Raw genomic sequence first — 12,802 nt, 5'->3', positions numbered from 1 at the left:
TATAATTTATTGCAAGGAACTGGAATGTATTATACTAGAAACTTGCCCCTAACATGGAGACATTAGATTACATTTGGCAGAAAAATTGAGTGAATGTTAAACTCTTCTTACAAGAAAGCCTAGTTTAGGTCTCAACTAAACGTCTGCATTTATTCTTTTTATTAGATGTCACTTTGGTTCAGAAAAGATTTAAAGCAGCTTACTCCGTAATTTAGTACTACAAAATTACAGATCATTAGGCTTTCAAATATGAATTTTTGTACCATAAAATGTTATAACTTGACACTCTACATTTAATTGTTTCATGATACCTTTTAATCTACAAACAACTCTTTGTGGCAGATACATGTTAAATCCCAGAGATTTTTTAAATTTGTAGAATAACTCCTCACATTTTATAGCTATGAGATAAATTTCCCAAATAAGTTATCCAGGTACAAATAATCTTATCTGAGCATCAAGTCAGGTCAGTATCTCAACTCTTCAGGTAAATTCCCATGTACTTACTATTTTAAAATGAATCTCGATCTTCTAAAAAGTGTTTAAAGAGAAAAATATGCAGCCTTGTGAGACACGTTTCTAGATAACTAGTAATTCTATGGCAATAACTTTTATGGCTTTTTTTTTTTTTAGGTACCAGGAATTGAACTCAGGATCTTGCGTTTGCCAAGCAGGAGCTTGTGCCTCTGAGCTATATCCCTGGCATGGCAATAACTTTCATATTAGCCAGGTTTTTTGTTTTTTTTTTTTTTTTGTTTTTTTTTGTTTTTCTCCGGTACCGGGAAACGAACTCACGACCTTGCGCTTGCCAGGCAGGCGCTTTTGCCGCTGAGCTAAATCCCCAGCCCCTAGCCAGGTTTTTAAAAAGTAATTTTTTCCACTAGCTGGGTTTGATTAATCAAAGTTCTTCATATAGGGTGAGTTCTTTAGAATTCTGCTACTATATGCCCTTGGAGGTCATATTTAAATCAAGATAGAAGAAAATAGCCAAAGACTAAGAATGTCTACTTTTTTCTAATTATGGAATCAAACACAGGAAGCTCATTAACACCCAGAAATTAAAAGTGATAGCCTCCACAAAGAGATTTACATCTCTAGAGGTGAATCAATTCACAGATGATAGATACCCTAGCACAGAAGAGAGAACTTACTCATGGGAGTTTTGTTTTTTATCAGCCAACAGCATCACAAGAAAAAAATTGAGTTTTTAATTTAAATCGTGAAGTTTAAAGGCTGTTGCCACTACCAGTGCATTGTGTATGATGTTATTTTATGTTTACATCAAGTGGTAGCTTCTCTAATCCTTCTACTTGTCTAATTCTCTAGCTTTTTAATTATTTTAGAAAATGATGCTTTCATGTCAAGGACTGACAGCATTTCTCAATTATAGTATTTTTATTTGAAAATAACTGTTACCATTCAGCACAGTGGCAAAACTACTGTCATATCTTTATGCCTAAGTGAACTATTTTCACCCACAAATAAGTTATAGGACAAATTTCCCTCTCCAAGATAAAATTTTAGCACTAAATTTTTCAATGTTTAAGGAACATTAACACTACATCATCATTTCATATTCTATATGCCCATTTACATAAATCAGATAAGACAGATTTCTTCTGATAAATTTATATTAGAAAATAATATTTTCTAGAAAAGTACTTTAAATCTTCTTGCTTTTCTTTTTGAGACATTTTATTCCTGTTTTTTATTTTAAACTATATTTTATCATCTTAATTATCTTCAACATAAAAATGGTAAAGTATTTGGAGGATATGTAGGAAGAAAAAGAAAATATATTACCTATATAAAATTCAATCCCCCAATAAAATTGTGAACTTTAAAAACAATTTTGTATATTTATACCAAACTCTAAAATGATCCATTTCTATTTAAATATTTTTTTGCAAATACAGAAAGGCATAAGAAAAATGTCATTTTTAATTTCCCTATCCCAAATGACCATATTTATGTTTCCATATACATGGATCTCTTATTTTTTCCTTCTAGCATAGCAGTGGTGAGGTGGCTTCTATTTGTTGTTTATGTAGCTAAACTCCTGAGTCCTATAAGCCCTGCTTGAGGGAAATCTCTTTCCTGAGGAATTTCCTTTGTCTAATTCTACTAGTATCTTCGGAATGAGGAATTTTCATACTGAAAGGAGCACATCAACTCCTTCCCATTCTTGCACGCTCATTACTGAGGCAGATTCTCACAGTCACAGTTTCTGAGGCTTTTCTTGCCAAAAGTTCTCTGATGGAACGGTAATGAACCTGGTAATAGTTACCAAGGGAAAACTACCAGCCCTGGGTACCATGGCCTCCCCAATTTTTGGTTTTTCTTCTTTTTCTTCTTAAAATTTTATTTTAGGCATTTCACTTACCTATTCAATAAATCATTTTAAGAAGACTTATGTTTTGGATACTTTTCCTGAAGCCTGGAACATTTGAGAATGTCCTTTTGATGACATTTTATAAGATAGATAATTAAATTGGATCATAAGTTCTTGGATCTCAAGCTTTTCTGCCAAAAGTACATGTGTCTTCTGATTATTGTCGTGCCAGTTAAGGTTTCAATTGCAAAGGACAGAAAACAGTGCTGATTCCAGCAGAAGAGGAATTCGATGGAAGCATATTTTTTTAAAGAACAAAATCAAAAGGAGACTAGATGTCAGGTACAAAACTAAAAAGAAAGGGCAAGCGTAATGGTGAGCGCCTCTGGGAGGTGAGCTGCGGCTGCTACCGGACTCTGCTGCCAAAAGGAAAGTCAAAAGCCGCACTGGGAGGATCTGAGACTCGGATGGAGATGATGAGAGGCGTTATCTGATCTCACTTGTTTTCTTCTTCCCGCCAAGACAAGGAACAATTCCTCCTAACGTTAGGGAAAGTATTTACATCGTAAGGGACTAAGATGACAGATATTCGGTGCAGTTATCTATCTTCTAGCCTTTACTGTACTTGAGAAGTCTGACATCAGTAAGGTTTTGTCCCCTTACTTACAACGTAATGTAGTCTGCACGCTTGTGGAGGTTTTCGTTCATACCGGTAAGATAAGGTTTCAGCCAGGATGTGTCTAGATAAAGTTCTCCACTCACTGATCTTGCTTCCTTTCATCACCCTGGACACTACACCACTCCACCCGGACAGTTTTCTTCAAATTGCTTTGTCTATTCCTTTAGTTTTAGCTGTCTGTTTCTTAAACACTTATCAATCTTAGATTGAAGTTCCAGTCTCTATTTTAACTTCTATTTTTAAAAAAAGTCTTATTCAACTTGTTCTTTACCTTAGCATTCTGAAACATTTGTCGTGTATGCACTACATTGCTAATTTTATTTTTATATATTAGTGTCCCTAATTTAGATTTGCTTGGTAATTTTGTATATTTTAATTTTCTCTTTTATTGATAAATAATATTTATACATCTTTATGACATACATTAGAGTCATATGGACATACCATTTGACATATGTACACACCATTCACCATATGTACACAATGTTTAATGAATGAATCAGGGTATGTTTAGTGAACAAATTTTCATCTCTGTAAATGTTAATAATTCTTTTTTTATACCAGGATTCGAACTCACAACCTTGTGCTTGCCAGGCAGGCATTGTGCCGCTGAGCTATATCCCCAGCCCATTGTTAGTAATTTTTATGTGCTGAGCATTTCATACTCTTCCACTCATTTTAAATCATATCATAGAATACTTAAACCAATATCTACCCTGTTATGTTGATGAACCAGAAGCAATTATTCTGTGTTTTGGTGGTTTTTTAAAATTCTTTCCATACCTCTTTCCCTTCTGCCATTGTTAGTTTCCAGTGAACATTTGTCTTTCCTGTTCTTCTGTGAGACTGGGTTTCCAGAAATGAATGAAAATATGTGATGTTCGCCTTTCTTTGTTTGACTTATGTCACTTAACATAATTATTTTTACTTCAATCCACATTGTTAGAAATGACAGGATTTCACTTTTATGACTGAATAGTATTCCTTTTGACTTCTGTGTATATACATGCTTTATTTATTCATTCATTGACTGATAGATGTATAAGTTGATGTCATATCTTAGCTATGGTGAATACTGCTGCAATAAACGTGGAACTACAAATCTTCTTAGTATAATGATTTCATTTCCTTTGGATACATACCCAGCAATAGAATTGCTAGACCATCCAGTAGTTCTATTTTTAGGGATCTTTTACTTTCTTCTTCATTTTTGTTTTCTTTTTGAGTTATTTAGTTAGTTAGTTAGTTAGTTCATTAGCTTGTTTCAGACAAAATGTCACTATGTAGTGCAGTTTAGTCTTGAACTCACTGTATAGCTCAGGCTGGCCTCCAAATCAGTTATCATCCAACTCCACAGCCTCCTGAGTGCTGAGATTACAGGCACAGACCACCAAGCCTGGCTCTATTTCAGTTTTTAAACTCGCCATACCAATTTTCATAATGGCTGCACTAATTCACATTTCCAGCAACAATGTATAAGAACTCCCCTTTCTCCATATCCTTGCCAGGATTTTCCCTTTTCTGTCTTTTGCTGATAACCCTTCTGACTGGGTGGGATGATGGTTTTGATATATATTTCCCTGATGATCAATGCAATTGAAAATTTTTTCATATACATAGTATTTATATGACTTTTCTTGAGAAATGTCTATTACTTTTTTAGCCTATTTTTAATTGGTTCATTTGTTTATTTTGGTTTTCAACATTTTTGAGTGCCTTATATATTTTGGATATCAATTCCTTTTAAATTAATAGCTTGCAAATATTTTCTCCCATTCTGTAGGTTGTCTCTCTGTTCTGTTGATTACTCCCTTTGTTGCATAGAAGCTTCTTAACGTTTAATATAATAACTTTGTCTATTTTTATTTTTGTTGCCTGTGCTTTAGTTTCTACCTAAGAAATCATTGCTTATTCCAATATCTTGAAGTGTTTCCCTTGTAAATTGTTGGGGTAGTAATCTCACAGTTTTAGTTTTAACATTTAATTTTGATCCACATGAGCTGAAGATCCATATAATCCAAGAAACAATCTAGTTTCATTTCTGTGCGTATGTGTGTATAATTCTGCCAGTACCATTTATTGAAGAGACTGATGTTTCTCCATTGTATGTCCTTGGAACCTATGTCAAAAATCACTGGCAGAATAAATGTAGATTGATTTATGGATTTTCAATTCTGTTTCATTGTCTATGTGTCTGTTTTTGTGCCAGTACTATGCTGTTTTGTTTACTATATCTTTATAGAATGTTTTAAATTCAGGTATTGGGTTGTCATGCTTCCAGAAATGCTTTTTTTTTTCCTCCCTCAACTATAACTACTTTGGTGTTGAATTATTCAGGATTACCTTTAATTGCTTTGAAGAAAGTAATTAGTATTCTGATGGAATTGCACTGAATCTATAAATTGCTCTTAATAGCATGGTCTTTTTAACGATATTGTGACCTACAAACACACCATATCTATTTTTAGAATCCTCTATAAAATCTTTAATCACTGTTTTATAGTTTTAATCATTCAGATCTTTAACTTCCTTGGTTAAATGTATTCCTAAATATTTTTTCAGGTATTGTGAAAAGGATACTTTCTTAATTTTTTTTAGCCATTTCTTTATTGTGTAGTAAAATGCTGTGGTTTTTTTATGTTGATTTTTTGTATCCTGCAACTTTACTGAATTTGTTTATAAGGTCTAATACATTTTTGATGGAGTAATTAGGTGTTTCAAAGTATAAAAGCATGCTATATGCAAACATGTAGAATTTAACTTCTTCTATAATTTGGATTCCCTTAATTTCTGTCACTCAATTGCTTTTTCTAAGAGTTTCAGGATTATTTTAAATAAAAATGGTGAAACTGGGAGTTCTTGTCCTGTTCCTGATCTTAGAGGAAACATTTTACCTTTCTTTCATTCATTATGATGTTGAATGTGGGTTTTTCAAATATTGCCTTTAGTATTTTGAGGTAGGTTCCTATACTACACCTTCTACACCTAATTTGTTAGGAGTTTTTATTATAGATATGTTGAATCTTATTGAATTTTTTTCTGCATCTATTGAAATGATCATATGATTCTGTCCTAAATTCTGTTGAATTGTGATATCATGTTCAGTGATTTGTTTTGTTAGTGTTAAACTGTCCTTGTAACTCTGGATGAGTGCCACTTGCTAATGGTGTATCATCTTTTTGAAGTACTGCTGAATTCAGGTTGCTAGTATTTTACTGAGAATTTTTGTGTCTGCGTTCATCAAGCAGTTTGAAGTTTTGTTGCACTGCAGTTACGTCTTCATTCTGTTTTGATATCAGGGTCATTTTTCACTTGTAAGAAGAGTCTGGTAGAGTGTCTTCCATTTCAGTTTTTTGTAGTAGTTTAAGAAGAACTATAATTCATTTTTCTCCACAAATGCATATAATTTAGCAGTAAAGCCATCAGGTCCTGGGCTTGTTTTAGGTGAGATATTTCTAATTATTAATTTAATCATATTACTTATTATTTAGATTTTCTAATTCTTCTTGATTCAATTTTGGTACGTTGTATATATTCAGACTTTATTCATTTCTTCTAGGTTTTCTAGTTTTAGAGCACATAATTGTCCATAGTAGTGTCTTATGATACCTTATATTTCTGTGATAATATTTGTAATGTTCCCTTTTTACCTTTTATTTTATTTATTTTGTTTTAAATCTGAGTCCTTTCTCTTTTTTGTGCTTAGTCTAGCTAAAGGTTTGTCCACTTTGTTTATTCACTCAAAAAAAAATCTCTTCTAGCAGCACAGCACCTGCCTGGCAAGTGCAAGGCCTTGAGTTTGATTCCACAAAAAAAAAAAACTCTTCATCTCATCAACCTTTTTATTGACTTTTTAAATTTTTAATTAATTAATTAATTTATATTATGGTTTTTATTATTTTATTTCAATCAAGTAATCTTGAATTTCTTTTCCTAAACCCTTGTATTTTTAGATTATTTGAGATCTTCATTTTTTTAACGGATGCATGTATTACTATAAACTTTTCTCTCAGTATCGCTATAACCTTTTCTCTCAGTATTTCTTTGCTTATCTCACAGATTTTGTTATGTTGTGTTCTTGTTTTCATACTAGAAAATTTCTGATTTCCCTTTTTCAGTTACCCATTGGTAATGTAAGTGTGTGTTATTCCATTTCCATGTGTTTGTTTGCTTGCCATTTTTGTTGCTGTTGATTTGTAGTTTTATTCCATTGTGGGTTGAGAAGATACATAATATGATTTCAATATTTTCAAGTTTGAGGCTTGATTCATAACTTAATATATAAGCTATCCCAGAGAATTGCCAAATGCTGATGAAAAGAATGTGCATTCTCCTGCTGGTGGATAAAGTTTTCTCTCAATGTCTGTTAGATCCATTGGCTCTATGGTATGGTTCAAATCAGATGAGCCTTTGGTTTTCTGTCTGGAGCACCTGCTGGTTGAGGAAACTGGGGTGTTTAAGTGCCCTACTATTATTACATGGAGCCTATTTCCCTGTTTAGATACAGTATTTGTTTTGCATATTTGGATGGTCCCATGTTGGGTGCGTATATATTTATAGTTGTTATATCTTGTTGCTGAATGGGTCCTTTTATCAATACAAAATGACCTTGTTTGTCCCTTTTTGTAGTTTCATCAAATTCTAGCTTATCTGATATAACTACTCCTGCTTGCAATTAGTTTTTTTTTTTATTTTTGCAATATACCATTTTCCAACCTTTCACGTATACTGTCTGTGTACTTTTAACAGTGGAAAAATTTTCCTGTAGGCAGAATATAGCTGCATGCTGTTTGTTAACTTTCAGCCAGTCTGTGTCTTTTGATAGCTGTTCATGAACATACTTGTATGACTCTGCAGTACATTTAAGCTTCCAATGGGTGTGTTTCCTAATGTTCCACAGAGTCAAACCCTGATGACACTGGGGCAGCAGTTTCAACTGTGCAGGGAATGGGGAGAGTACTGTTATGAGGTCCCCAAGAGCAAGGACAGGTGGTACCAAGGTTGTGGCACTGGCAATATGGCCCCTGACTCACAGGACGTAAATGTAAAGAGCCACATTTCTGGAGCCACATGATGGGATATGACCTTCTCTATGTCCCAAAGGATGAGTATAGTTGATGCTGGGGCCTATGCATGACACTATTAACAGTGCACTCTGTGGCTGGAGATTTAGCTCAGCGGCACAGCACCTGCCTGGCAAGCACAAGGTTGTGAGTTTGATTCCCGGTACCGGAAAAAAAAAAAAAAAAAAAGAAAAAACAACAGTGAACTTGATGTTTTAGAAAGCAAAATGGACCTTCTCTGTGTCCCATGCAGTGAATGCAGTTGGTGCTGGGGCTATTAGTCTCTTCTCTGGAGCTATGGGACCTAGATGATCATTTCTCCAAGTCCCAAGGGACAGAAACTGTTAGCAACAGGGCTTTCGGCATAAGCAGCCGTGGTCTAGTATCCATTGGGTATTAAGGAGGCTTTCTGTAGGTCTTCTGGGGCATATGCAGGTAAAACTTTGGCTTGTGGTGCTGGCTCATTGCAGAGGTGTAGGGTATAGAGGAGGTCATCTCTGGGTCCTATAGATTAAGCACGTGTAGTGCTGGAGTTTGTGGCTTTGGTACCTGTGGCCTTGGAGCTGCCAATATGGATGGAAATGTCCTTAGGCCACATGGAGCAGTTCTGGTGAGGAAAAGCCTTGTGGTATCCATAGCCATAGTCCTGGAGGTGCAGAACACAGAGAGACTTTCCCAAGTCTCCTGCAACAAATTTGGGTGATACGGATGCCTTCTGTACCAGCAGCAGCCATTCCAAGGTCACAGGCTGGGAACGAGACATTGTTTATTTCCTACTGGATAAAACACAGGTACTACTGGAGGCTGGGGCTGAGAAAAGCAGCCGTGGTGTTCCCCAGCTCCCAGTGCACTCGCGGTGAAGCTGGGACTCTGCAATAGTAGCTACAATTATAAGCCAATAATAGCTAAGATCTTTCTTAGTTCCCGAAGGATGAGTACAAGTGGCCCTGGGGGTTGTGACTACTGATAACTGTGTTCTCAGATCTGTAGCAAGCAGCTGAGACATTTCTTAGCTCCTAATAGGAAGATCACAGTGAAGTCAAGACTTTGCAATAATAGTAGCTACACTCCCAAGGCTGTGCACCGGAGAGGAGACCTTCCCTAGTTCCCACAGGGCCGGTGCAGGGGAGACTCACGGCTGTCTTTGTGACAGCTGCTGGTTCTGACACTGCAGGAAGCCGAAGTGGCTGTCTTCCACCCACTGAAAGGTGTCCCAGCCTAAGCCTTCTGTGGGCATTAGGAAGGCAGCTGCTGGCCTCAAAGCCAACATAGCATCTAAAAGTGATTGTTTTAGTAATTTGAGTTCTTGGAGTACTGAGGAGGCGGGGCCAGAGTGGGTTCCTTTCTCTGGAGCCAGAGGCTCTTTGCTCACCCATCTTCCCAAATTGCATTTAAATTTTGCAAGGACCTTAGAATTATCCTTCAGGTAGGACTACCCGTTGCTCCTACGATGTTGGTTGCTGTCACTTTCCCGCTCACCTCTCCCAGCAGTGTTAAGTTACCCTTATCGACTGAAGACACAAATTGCTTTGTTGTTTTCTCTAGGTTGTCACTGTGACTCTCCATGGTGTTTAAAGTTCCTGTCACTTCCTTCCTAATTTCCACAGTTCTCTTTCACTCACTCTCCTTGAAATAGCTTTTCCTCTGTTGCCCTGTTTCTTCTCTGTGGCAGAGTCACAGCTGGGGCACCTCTATTCAGCCATCTACTAATACTGTATCTTTTAGCATCAAATCGTATCTTGTTGCTTCCATCACACTTGCTATTGTTCTTTCATCTTAGCTAGATCTTGCCTTATAAATACATAATTTCATTTAAAAGAAGTTAAGTCTTTTGGAAAGGCATTGATGATCCCAAACATCTTTTCCCAGTCCAGAATAAATCATTTTCAAAGCATCCATTTCTTCTAAGTCTTCCCTGCCCTACCACTTGTTTTGTTCCTCAGTACTTTTTCTTAGGTCCTATGCTACTTTTCTCCCTAGTTTTATTTGTTTTGAGAATTTTCTATTTATTCATCCTCAAATGAGACAGCACCAATCCAGACTCAGGGTCTTTCAACAAAGCGTTCCGATGGCTCTGGCCCTATGCTCTGTCCACGTCTGTCATAGCTGAGTGTCCTTTCCATCTCTGCAGCTGAGTGAGCTGATGTGCATGGCTTCTTGTCCATTTCACATCTATGAACCTCCTCCCGCCAAGAGGTGATGCCCTTCAGCTACCTCTGTCTCTAAAATTCCTAATGTATACTCCTATCAAGTCTCTCTTGCTTTTATGGATGGAAAGCATAAACCTTGAATTACATATATTCCAGCTTACAGTTTTCTACCTGGGACCAGATGCCTGTTCATTTTCTTCCCACTGAGTAGTCAGAGCTGGAGCTACCGGTGAGTCTGAGGAAATGTACCTCCCACTACAGCAACACTTCCTTTTTGGACTAAACTATGTAACAGAGGGATGAAGATACTTCCTTCCTATTTTTATGCGAATAGGATAAAGATGGGCCACTGTTGAGATTTTTATCACACTAATGTAAAATATAAATAAATATCAAATATGCATATGTTTGAATATATATGTATATCTTTGGAGCCCTAAAGATTTTACTATTGTTGTCACTAGTTTTTATTATTCTTCAGTTTTGTCTTTTTGGAGCCTTCATAGATTTTTTACTCTTAGGTGTATATACTATTTTCAATCAGAAAATTGTTGCTAACTTCATTTTATAAAATTACTACAAATAATTTTTAAATTTGCAGTTTCATATCTTAACAGTATTCCAAGTAGAAACAGTTTACAAATACACCTTTGGAAGAATAGCAACATGAATGGGGTTATTGGATTAAGTTATTGATTACATTGCAATCTTAAAGTGTATTCCTAAAGTATATGCTCAATCCAAATAATTATTTTATCTTTAAGCTTTCTAGACCTATTTTTATTCTTGTAAAAACATTTAATTGCACAAAACTGCAATTAATTAGTAATTTAAGATTTAATGTCAGTTTAAATGATAGTTTGCAACCATCTCATATTATCATGAATTATACCTTGGTCTATAGCAGTTTATCTCCTGAAGTAGACACAGTTTCTCAAGGCACATTCATGATTTGTTGATAGCCCATCACACTGAGTTCTTGTCAATGATTTATTATTAATAAGTGTGGTCACTGTTAAAGTACATTTTTGTTAGATTCTTAAAGCATCATTTTTCATTAAAATGGGCTCCCTCTGGCCTCAAGGCCAACAAGACACACCATAATACAGAGACTCTAAACAGATTCATCCCACTAGCCATCATTCAGACTATCTAGCAATCAAGCAAAGTCATATGTTTTGCGCATTATATAATATTGCTACAGTTTATTTCCTCCCAAACTCGTGTTGCAATCTGATTTCCTGTGGTAATGTTGGTGGGTGGGGCCTTTCAGAGATGATTATGTCATTAAGAGGCATTCACAGCTTTCTCACTCCCACAGAGTGAATTCTGCTCTGAGGACCTCCATTCGCCACCGCCAGAGTGGGTTGCTGTGAATCAAGCCTCCCCCTATGCTTGGCTCCCTGCTGGCACACAAGCTTGTCTTCTGCGGCACCTGCCCTGTAGGAGGCAGCATGAGAAGAAGCAGAAGCCAAGCAGATCATGGAGCAGTGTTACTGGACTTCTTAGCCTTCGGAACTGTTAAGCAAAATAAATCTCTTTTCTTTATAAATTATCCAAGGAGGCTGAGGCAGGGGAACTGCAAGTTTGAGCCAAGTCTGAACAGTTAAGCAACTTAATGAGACTCTGTCTCACAGTGAAAACTAAAGGGGATGGGGATGTAGTTCATGAGAAAGGCCCTCAGGTTCAACCTCTGTATCCTCCATCAAAAAGCAAAGATGCTCAACCCCCACACTAAACCCAAGGAACCAGAATCTCTGAGCATGAAGCTATAAATCTGTTTTGTAAAAAATAATTCCTTCACTAATTTTTTATCAAAGAAAGCTCAAGAATCACTGGCCTAATGAACTAAGTAAAAAATGGACTAAAAAATTAGCTTGAGGAATCAAGGAAATTGCTGATATTTTATAATCCCATTTAAGAGACTTCAAGTGAAGAACCAATACTAAATTCCAAAATTCCATTCACATTTATTTTACCTGACACAATCAGTTCGGTAAAATGGTTCCGGAGTTCTAGTAACCCAAGTTGCTTGAACTGATTCAAATTATCTGGGCATTTTCCATGGGGAAATGTAGTTAACCATTTATTTACGAGAGCAATTTTTCCCTAGAAGTTTCACTCGATCAACTATCAAAAGAAACACATTCAAACTGCAAAACATGTATCAACCACCACAGCGAAAACTGTAATCAGATGTCGACCATTCTGTTAATGCTCACTTTCTTATCATTACTAATATTCTAAGAGCTAACCGTGAAGTAAATGGTCATTTTCTTAGATAACCTTGCTAAAAAAAATCATCTGAGAATACTACATCCAGTATGTTACAAAGTTATTTCTAATACCATCATCAAACAACCAGACCCAATTCTAATAAAGTCTCCCACATAAATGATTTGAAATTTAATATTTTGCTGAGGCAGCAACCAAATCTTTCAGTTTAAGAACAAAACCTGCTGACTAATTTTGCCATTATATTAAGACTTTCAACTGGTTTATAGGTATTTGGAAGCAAACTCATCCTAATGAAAGAGAAATTTTGAAGTAGTTTTTAATTTTCATTTTATGTTTCTGA

At 35.9% G+C, this 12,802-nt stretch overlaps 1 protein-coding gene across 1 annotated transcript in view; it reads right to left on the bottom strand.

Annotated features, from left to right (window-relative positions):
• Hmcn1 (hemicentin 1) overlaps positions 1-12,802 on the bottom strand; it is a 393,676-nt gene that overhangs the window by 217,136 nt on the left and 163,738 nt on the right. The gene's annotated exons all lie outside the window — the stretch shown is intronic.

The sequence above is a fragment of the Chinchilla lanigera genome, unplaced genomic scaffold, assembly GCF_000276665.1.
Source record: "Chinchilla lanigera isolate Chin_1 unplaced genomic scaffold, ChiLan1.0 scaffold00005, whole genome shotgun sequence".
In the NCBI taxonomy this organism is placed as follows: domain Eukaryota; kingdom Metazoa; phylum Chordata; class Mammalia; order Rodentia; family Chinchillidae; genus Chinchilla; species Chinchilla lanigera.
Note: the sequence above shows the minus strand (reverse complement) of the source record. Positions and strands in the feature narration are given on the sequence as shown.